At 37.4% G+C, this 10,860-nt stretch overlaps 1 pseudogene; it reads right to left on the bottom strand.

Moving 5' to 3' along the window:
* LOC102871993 overlaps nt 1-10,391 on the bottom strand; it is a 15,761-nt pseudogene extending 5,370 nt beyond the window's left edge.
* Nucleotides 10,392-10,860: the final 469 nt, after the last annotated feature.

Below are 10,860 nucleotides of genomic sequence, written 5' to 3'. Positions count from 1 at the left end.
ATCCAAAAACAACTGGAACACCACAACAGTAGAAAACTTCCAGAAGTCCAGGCTAGGTTTATAAGGGGTCATGGTACTAGTAATATTGTAGCTAATGTTAGATGGATCTTGACTGAAAGCAGGGAATACTAGAGGAATGTATATCTGTGTTTCATTGACTATGCAAAGGTATTTGACTGTGTGGACCATAACAAACTGTGGCTGACTCTGAGAAGAATGGGAATCCCAGAACAGTGGATCGTGCTAATGGAAAACCTATACGTGGACCAAGAGGTAATCATCAGAACAAAGAAAGGAAACACTGCATGGTTCAAAATTGGGAAGGGCGTACGCCAGGGATGTGTCCTATCTCCATACTTTTTCAACCTGTATGCAGAACAGATTATCCGGGAGGCTGGGCTCTATGAGGAGAAGTGTGGTGTCAGGATTTGTGGAAGAATCATCAACAATATGCATTATGCAGATGACACAACCCTGCTTGCTGAAATTGAGGAGGACCTGAAGCACTTGCTGCAGAAAGTCAAGGACTGAAGCCTTCAATATGGATTGAGGTTCAATGTCAAGAAGACAAAGAGTCTCACCACTGGACCAATTGGCAGCATCAGGATGGATGATGAAGAAATTGAGATTGTTCACAGCTTTAGTCTGCTTGGCTCCACAGTCAACGCTCTTGGCAGCAGCAGCCAGGAAATTAAAAGATGCATTGCAATGGGAAAGTCTGCTGTTAGGGACCTCTCCAAAGTTCTCAAGAGCAATGGTGTCTCTCTGGAGACTAAGATATGTCTGATACAGGCCATGGTCTTTGCAATCACTTGTTATGCATCAGAGAGTTGGACAATGACCAAGGAGGATAGAAGGAGAATTGATGCCTTTGAGCTGTGGTGCTGGAGAAGAGTATTGAATATACCATGGACTGCTAAGAAAACAAACAGATTCATCCTGGAGAGGGTTAAACCAGCTCCTTGGAGGCAAGGAGTCTGAAGTGTTTCATCTGACATACTTTGGACATGTTTTAAGGAGGGACCAGTCCTTGGAAAAGGGCATCATGCTTGGGAGGGTGGAGGGATAGTGCAGGAGGGGAAGGCCCTCTATAACGTGGATTGATTCAATGACTGGGGTAATTAGGATGGATGTATTGGACACAGTACAATTGGCACAGGACAGAGCGGAGTTTAGGGCTGTTGTACATAGGGTCACTATGAGTCGCAAGTGACTTGGTGACACATAACAACAGCAACAATAATGATATGTCAGATAAGTAACTTATATCCAGAATTTATAGAACACTCGAGCACCACAACAAAATAAAGTTAAACAAGCTGATTGAAAAATGGGCACAGTATATGAACAGACACTTCATCAAAGAAGATAGATGGTGAGCACACACATAAAGAAATGTTCCAAATCCCTAGCTCTAAGAGAGATGCAAATGAAAACTATGAGATATCACCTCATCCCAGTAAGAATAGCAAAAGTTAACAGAACAGCAAACAACAAATGCTGGCATGGTTATAGAGAAACTGGAACCCTTATTAACTGTTGGTGGAAGTGTAAAATGGTGCAACCACTATGGAAGGCAGTATGGTGCTTACTCAAAAAGTTAGAAATAGAAATACCATTTGACCCAGCAATTCCACTCCTGGCAGTATATCCTAAAGAAACCAGAACTACCACCCAAGCAGTTATATGCATACCCATGTTTATTGCTGTTTTGTTTACAAGAGGAAAGAGTTGGAAACAGCCCAGGTGCCCATCAACAAATGAATGGATAGAGAATCTGTGGTTTATTCACACAGTGGAATATCACGCAGCACTGAAAAACAAAGAACTCATGAAATATTATACAAAATGGGTGACCATAGAGGACATTATGCTAAGTGAATATCTCAGTCACAAAAATGCAAATACTGTATAATTCCACTGTTATGTGACAGGACTGATATGATAGTTGGGGGGAAATTAAGAAAAGAGTAATAATAATAATGTATATGGCTTTGAAACAGATGAGGGAGAGAACTGTATAATAGGAAGATATGATTAGGTATTATTGTCATGACACGAGTCCAGAATAATAGTTGCATAGTAAGGTGGTCTGAGGTGGGGGAACTGATAACAGTGAAAGAATATTTTTTCCCCAAGAGGAAAAGCTAATCGGGGGGCATCGGAACAGGGAGGAAAATATGTAACAATGAGTGAATGGAAATTAAAAAAAAGGAGCATGTTCAAACTGGTTAAACGTCATAAAGTATACATTTTCTAAAAAAAAAAATAAAATAATAGATCTGAACCTTATCCTATCCTGTGCCATCTTTATAGTTTCTGACATACTTTATCCCATTGGTGCAGCTACTATGTCAATCAGTTTAACCATTCCAATTTTCAAAATGTTTTTATATTGAAATTTTTGTTGTTGTTTTTGTTATGTGCCATCAAATCGCCTTCAACTCATAGTGACTCTACGTACAATAGCCCTAAACCCTGATCTATCCTATGGCAATGTTTTGTTCTCTGACACTCCTACTTCCATTACCCCAGTCCCTGAAACATTCCATCTCGTGGAGAGTCTTCCTCTCTTGTGCTGTCTCTCCACCCTTCCAAATATGGTGTTCCTCTGCAAGGGCTGGTCCCGCCTTGCAACATGTCCAAAATATGTCAGACAAAGCTTCAGTTTTGTTGCCTCCAAGGAGCAGCCTGGTTTCACCCTCTCCCGAACAAACCTGTTTGTTCTCCTAGCAGTCCATGGTATATTCAATATTCTTCTCGAGCACCAAATCTCAAAGGCAACAATTCTCTTTCTATCATCCTTAGCCATTGTCCGGTTTTCTGAGGCATCACAATTGCAAAGGCCATGGCCTGTATCATGCACACCTTAGTCTCCATACTGACATCGCTGCTCTTCTATACTTTGGAGAGGTCTCTGACACCAGACTTTCCCAATACAACTTAGAGTGATTAAAAATATTTTGTGCTTTATTGACTAAGCAAAGATATTCTATTATTTGACTGTATGAAATATTATAAATTCACAATATGGAATATTTGAATAATATCACCTTATGCAATATTTGTTCTTATGTGATGAGATATTTCATGCAATATCATGCTTTCTAGATTCTCCCAAGTTATATAGTATTTTATGAAATCATTGCTCCTTAGTGCTGCATAATATTAGTTTGTACAATAGGAGGATAATTTGATAAGATATGTATAAATGTTCAAAAGGGAAAGGAGAGAGGAAGAACAGAAAAAAGGGAAGGGACAGAATCAAAGGGACAGAAGAGGCTAATGGGTAAAGGGGATTGAGGTAATGGTAAAGATTCCATGGGGGCTTAGAGTAATTCATAGAGCTAATTACCATTGTGCAATAGTAATTAATTATATAAACTAGAAATGCATAAAACACTAAGTATACATACAAAGCACAATGTATATGAAAGATTGTATGCAAACCAATAAAAATTTTTAAAAAATTAAAAAAAAAATTCGTTGTCCAAAATCCCAAACTGTAAACTCCTGTTCCCTGCTCTCTGCTTCTTTCTCCTGTAAGAAAATAATTTCTTAAGTTTCTTTTAAGATACATAATAATCCAGCAGCCGAAAGATCAATGTAAAGCCAAAGAGAACATCTTAAGAGTTTGCCCCTTTGTTCAGAAAACTATTGAGATTTCTTAGAAAAACATCCTTCAAGACTCCTTAGTGTCTCTACTATCCCACTGTACTGTGTTACAAGAGTTTTGTCTATCAACCCATAATATTGACCTAGAAATGAGTAGTCACAGTCTGCAGAACTCTTCATCCACAATAATAAATAGTATCTGTAATTCATGAGAAATTTAAAAATATAAAATTTTATTAAATTGTTCTTTAATAAATTGATTGCTTCATTGTTGTTGTTGATTGCCATCGAGTCAAGCATGACTCATAGTGACTCTAGGAACAAAAGACCTAATGCCTTTCCGTAACTATCGTCATTTCTCCAAGTTCATAGAGTTTCCAGAGGTATGTGGTTTAGGAAGTGGATGCCACTTCTGCTTCCAAACCTATTTTACAACTGGGAGCTCCATTATTCATTAATGAATTACTTCACTAGGAATTAATAAACTTGTTCACAACATTTGGGAGGATAGTGAAGAATATTCTTCAAATTATTCACAAAAAGAGTAAAGAACTATGACTTTATAGTCAAATTTATGCTTCCCTCAAAGGTTTTTGCAAAGCCCGAGCTAGACAGTATATCATTATTTATTGGACAGTCTAAACTTAGTGCACAACAAATAATTTGTGCATCAACAATTTTCACAATGCTGGAGGATGTTAAACCAAACAAAATACATTATAGGCTTCAAGAAATGGGGATGCCTTCTGACAAGATGCCAGAGGAATCCAATCAATAAGTACTATATGCTACAGACAGCTTTTGGAGACTTGCTAGAGGGCAAGCATTGTTTGCTACCAACCAAACACTTTAACGAGATCAAATTTGGTGAAAAATGATTCTGTTCCTTCACTTCTAGTCTCTTCTTCCTCCTTCTTCTATGCCATTGGTGCTGTTTATTGCTGGTTAGTTGAGCACAACTCAGAGTCACCCTATGAACAAAAGTCCCGAAGCCTTTGGATAACTATCGTCGTTTCTCAAAGTTCGTAGAGTTTCCAGAGGCATGTTGCTTAGGAAGTGGATGATTTGGATGCAACTTCTGCTTCCAAACAAATGACATTAATATAAATTTAATATGAGTATCTGGCTTTATAGTACTTATCATGAAATTACTTATTTTTAACATGGGAATTTTTTTTAATAGAAGCGGAAAGTGAAGATGAGAAGAGAATGAAAAGGAAGTTATGCCCTTTTCCCAAAATGAAGCTTTTTATGCATACATCTGGCTAACACAAAGGGTAGGGCCGTCAGAGACACTGAATAATATATAAAGTTCTAACTTCAAGTAGATAAAAATGAACTGTTTAGCATTAAAGCTGCTGAACCATGAGGTCTCCCTGATATGGCAATATGTATAGTTTGGAGATAGTAATTGAAGGGGAAAAATAAATTTGTATCTTTGCTCAATCGCTTCAGAATATAAGCAGGTAAAGAAATGTAAAAATTATATATTTGATGTTTGTAAGAATCTCTCATTAAACACAAATAAATTGTGTAAGGAGTCAAGTTGAGAACTAAGTTACATCTTTGTTTGCTCAGACCATCAATTAAATGTATTGAATGAGAGTAGTCAATGCCCACTGCTCCTCATTTGCAATTTAACACTTTAAACTTGCATTCTGTTTGGTTACCTCTAGCCATCCAGAGAGTGCAAAATATTTTTCTCTTCCTCTCATTAACAAACTTCTGCATTTGGGCACTTGACAGATCCTAGGGCATTATTAACACATCCTTCTCCCCACTTGGTCATAATGAGGAATGTTTCACACCTTCAGTCATAGGGGAAATGGTTTACTGAGTGGGCCATTACTTCAGTAATAATGTCTTTGAGAAGTTTACAACCTGCAAATAATGTTTTCCTGGGTTAAAATACTGAGCTGATGCAAGACAGACAATAGTTTACTTCTAAATCCTTTCTGGTGTTAGGATTGTAAACCCTTGAGAAATAGTGCTTCTTACCTAATCTAAATCTTTATATAATGAAAATGAATTTATGAGCGTTTGATAGGAAAAAAATAATACACGTGCAAGAATTCTAGAGGCCTTCACAAAAGCCTGCATTGATATGCTAATAGATCTTTATTGACTTAACCCTAAACACAAAAAATTTAAGTTTATAGATTTCAGATCGAGTTAAGTGTAGATGGCATAGCTTGAAAACAAAAAGTGGAAGAGACAAGACAAGCCATGTCTATCTTTTCACAGAAATTTTATTTTGCTTTTTCTATGCAGTTTATTTTGTGGATATTTAGTTCTCTTACAATTGTTGATTCGTTATCACTCCACCATCTCTTATGCTTGCCCTGAACTAGATGCTGCCTTTCAGTTGTATTGAAGAGCATTAAAAGGGTTACTAAAAATACCACTGTTACTAACAAAATGTTAGTGGGCTAGGAGAGTGGTTCCTGGTAACTTGAATTAAAAAAAATAATAAGTTTTGTTAAGAAATTAGAATTGTGGTTGTTGTTATCGTATCATTGAGTTGCAACCAACCCAAAGCTCCATTGGGTTTTCAGAGGCAGTTAATTGCGTGGAAGAAAATTGGCCATCCTTTTCCCATGGAGGAGCTGGTGAATTTGAACTTCATGCAGAATTTGGATTGCAGTGCAGAATCTTGCTACTAGGCCACCAGAGCACCAAGAGATAATTGTCAAATTTATATTTTTCCAAATGAAGGTATCATAGAAAGTAGCTGTTAAGATAATCATACTTACTTTGCTATTATTTAATAAAGGAAAAAGAGAAAAGTCATTAATATCACAAGTATAGAGCAAACCAAGTATCTAAATATAAAGGGCAACCATTTAAATGGAATAAATGTTACATTATGAATAAACTTATTCAGCTTTTCTTTTTAAAATTTTCTGATTTTCCCTCTGATCAATCAAAAGTTTGCCATGTAGCATAGCAGTATTAATCTCTAGATGGCATTTGAGAGTGTCTGAGTTAAATTTAAATGGTAAGAACTAAAATGCACAAATACTGAGAAACAACACTAGAAATATGTTTATTTCTGTGTAGAGTCCCTGTATTTTCTCTAGCCCTATCCGTTAGGTGAGGATTCTGTATTCCAGCAGGCAGAGTGGGAGGGTGGATGTCCAGCCTTGGTGCTCATCCTTATTCCTTCCCTCTCCCTGAAAGATCTACCACTAACTCTCATGGCATCAGACTATGTCATTACTGTTCTCTTCAACAGGGTATCTGTACTAGACTTGGGATTCTTTCCATTCTCACTAGTTCTACCCTCAATATATGCATTTAAAAAAAATAAACACTTCTGAGCTAAGCGGATTATTATTATTTCTAATGTAGTTAGAAATAGTTACTCCTGTGCTGCATGGAGGGAGCTCTGGTGACTTAGTAAGGAGTTGTGATACCAACCCAAAGGCAGGAAGTTCAAATCCACCAGCTGTTTCTCAGAAGAAAGATGGACAATCTCTTCCCATGTAATGTACAATCTTTGAAAATGTACTGGAGGGTAAAGTATGAGTGGGTTCCAACTCAATGGTAATGAATTAGTAGTTCGTTAATGTTGAAATTATTCTTATCATTCACTCCCTTTGACAAGGATGGAATTGGTCACATACAGTTAAGGAGTCTCTTTGTGGCATCTAACCACAGCTTTTTATTTGTGAATATGGTGCTCCACTAAAACAGTAACTTCTTGAAGCCAAAAGATCAATACACATTCCAAAGCAAAATTATAAAAGTAAGGTGTCAGAGACTAAAATACTGGAAATGGAACAACTGGAAGACAGCTAAAAAGAATATTGTACATGGTGAAAAATATAACTAATGCAATTGAGCAATATTACCAAACACTATCAAATGGAAACCTAACTTGCTGGGAAAACTTGCACTGCAAAAAGAGTAGTAGTAATAATAATAATAATAATAAAGTAGTAACATAATTCCAGTAACTCCGAGGATTAACTATTAGACCAATTTCACAACTATGAAAACTGAAACCTAGGAAGATTAGGAAATTAGGGAGAGAAATAGGCTCAAACCTAGCTTGAACTAAGGCCCTGAGTCTAGATTCTATGTTCTTGATCATATGCCAAGCAACCTTGAAGTTCCCTAGAAGTTCTCTCCTTCCTACCTTACCTCAGACTTGATTCCCATGGTTAAAACCTAGATTTTTAATCACAGGTCTACGCTCTTTTATCTGAAATCTTTGGGACTTCTGGGACTCAGGATTTTATTATTATTATTTTTATCTTAGAAAGGTTCTTCTGGCAAGCTCTGGTGGCCTAATGGCAATAAGGTGTACTGCAATGCCAGAGATGCACGGTTCAAATCCACCAGGTGTTCAGCTGAAGAAGGAGGAACAGTCTTCTCCTGTACCAGTCAGATCTTATTTGACGGTACACACACAAACAAAATAACAAAATAAAATAAAGGTTCTTCTAGAGCAGATTTTTAACATACCACTGAAATAGTACATAGTACCTGTAATACAGCATTACTATATCTGCAGTAAAACATAAATATTCAGCCACTGTACTCAGGTATGAACACTATGAGTAGTCTTATGATCATTGTCGTTGTGTAGCATTGAGTCAGAACTGACTCATAGCTGACCCTCTGGCAGAGGGAGTTAATCATGCAGGAGGAGACTACCCATCCTTCTCCTGCAACAATATCATAGTTTAGGTGAATGTTTGTGACAAAAATCAACAGCACAAAACCTTCTAGTGTCAGAACTTCTGAAAGTTCATAATTTGGACATATACTGAAACCTGAGCCCCTCCAATTTTTAGACATCTGACCACACACCTTTCAAGTTCACTTGCTCTAGGTATCACCTACAACTAAGTCTCCTTCACTTGCTTGGTTCATGTTATGACATGTATGTTCACCCTGCAGAAATTCCACTGCCAACTACCCCAATCCCTTCCTAAAATAAAGTTGGTTTCTCCTTTGATAGATTTTTGTTTCTTTGTCAAAAGCCAGTTGATTGTAAGTAGATGGGTTAATTTCTGGTTTCTTGATTCTGTTCCTTACAATGCTGTTTTAGTTATTACAGCTGTATACTAGATTTTGAGATCAGAGCGCTGTGCTTCTTACTTCATTTTTTTTTTCAGAAATGTTTTGCTTATTCAGGGTCTTTTTTTTTTTTTCAAAACAAACTTACTAATAGCCTTTTATATATCTTTGAAAAATTAATTTGGTATCTGTATTAGAATTGTTATAAACATGTAGATTGCTTTTGGTAAAATTGTCATTTTCACTATATTGAGTCTTCCTACCCATGAAGAACAAATTCAAACCTCATCTTGCAATATTTAAAGATGATATGAGCAGAATATTGAATGACCCAAGATGCATCAAAAGAAGATGCAAAAAGTACAGCAAGCCTGCATGGGGTGCTTTCCTGAGGACCTGGGGCCAAATCTTGGCTACTGCCAGATTCTTTAGGGGTGGGCTTTTTATCTTCCAAGGCTTGGATGATGCCCTCAGGAGCTCGGGAAACTTCTTTCAATTGTCTTACTTGTTCACGTTTCTTCCTTCTTAAATGAATCCAGGAGTTTTCTATGGCTGTTAGGAGAAGGCTAACTACCTCCTTTCCACAGGGAACTCACTTGTGCTGCATCTTCAGATCAGTGAGAATTTTTTCAATCCATATTGTCACAACCACTATGCCTTGCACTGTCTCAGAACCCAAAGATGAGGCTTTGAGGGATAATTCCTTCATCACAGACTCCAATACTACAAATGTAATGGGTTTTCTTGGTTTCTCCAATTTTCTTCGTTTACTTGGTGGTGATGGTACATAATCATAAAAACTCCATGCTAAAGCCCATCTCATTTTCCGACCTTGACAGAACTCAGTGTAGGTGGCTTTAGGAATCCCATGTAATCGAAGTTCTTCCTTCAGAGGAGCCAGACTGCACTTCTTCCCGAGCACACAGCTATACCACCGTAACCTTTTTTTAAAGTTGTAAACTGTCATGGATGATCCTTTTAACAAACTCCAATTCACCTCCTTCTGCCATCATCCCTGTGATACCACCGGTGTTTACAGAACTAGGTGGGGGTCTTCGAGGGTTCTGAGAGTTTACTCCCTTGGCTTCCAACTGGTTTGCAAAAAAGGTAGGGTTGCACATGCAAAAATCATAGATTATCTCAGATTCTTCTTTAAGAGCATCCATCAGGAGTGTCTTCTGGGGTACTTTTACCACTTTTATGAGATCAGATAAATTATTCCGTTCCACATTTTTCTTTGCATAGTTGAAGCACATATCATCCACATCTGTTGTGAGGAAATACCAGCCATTTAAGGTTGCTCCAAGCAAAGGATAGATGCAGGATGCCCCAGTAGCTGTATCAGTTCCTCTCTGAAGAGAGCTTTTGTCAGAGTCCTGCTGACCAATCCGATCTTCTACCCAATGAATATAGTTAAGTCTCAGTGGGACTGTGGGACTTAGTCTTTCCAAAGGAATATCAATAGGAAGTGAAAAATCTTCCCTTAGGAGAGTACAGGTCAGAGCTCTGACTGATTCAGGATCCTTAAAATTAAGATGCTTTTATTACAGGGGAGTCTGAGTGACGTTATGCTCAATGAAATTATCTCAGTCACAAAAGGATAAATACTGCATAACACCACTCACTCTTCCATTCAGGTTTATCTGAACATACTGCTTAAAATCTGGATATTTGGCTGTCAGATATACAAAGTCAGGAGGTTTGTCCTTTTATCTATTTCTTGCATGCATTGATTTACTAAGAGCCATTTTCGGAGGCCAAATTCCTGCCAGACCCATTGTCCAACTTGGGCCTCTACGAGTCCGTACTCTGAAACCACCCATAATGTGAAACTCCTAGAAATGCAGATGTTATGCTCTCAGCACACCACCGTCTTGTGCTCTAGTTTTAAGTTTCTTATAAGCACATTTAAGTGTTGTACAATTCTCATTCTTCTTGTTAGCTATACTTTGTAATGATCGACACAATCAAATGCCTCTGCATAGACAATAAAGCACAAATAGATATTCTTCTGGTACTCTTTGCTTTTTTCTAGGATCTATTTTACCTCAGAAATAATATCCACCATTGCATAACCTCTTCTAAATTCAGCATAAAGTTCTGGAAGTTCTCTAAGTACTGTTTCTGAATGATTGATAGAAGTATATTGCTTGTTGTTGTTGTTGTTGTTAGTAAATGCCACCTAGTTGTCTGCAATATATAATGACCCTATGTACA

This window comes from Elephantulus edwardii, unplaced genomic scaffold, assembly GCF_000299155.1.
Source record: "Elephantulus edwardii isolate Elephantulus edwardi_28Jun2011 unplaced genomic scaffold, EleEdw1.0 scaffold00039, whole genome shotgun sequence".
Taxonomy (NCBI): Eukaryota; Metazoa; Chordata; class Mammalia; order Macroscelidea; family Macroscelididae; genus Elephantulus; species Elephantulus edwardii.
Note: the sequence above shows the minus strand (reverse complement) of the source record. Positions and strands in the feature narration are given on the sequence as shown.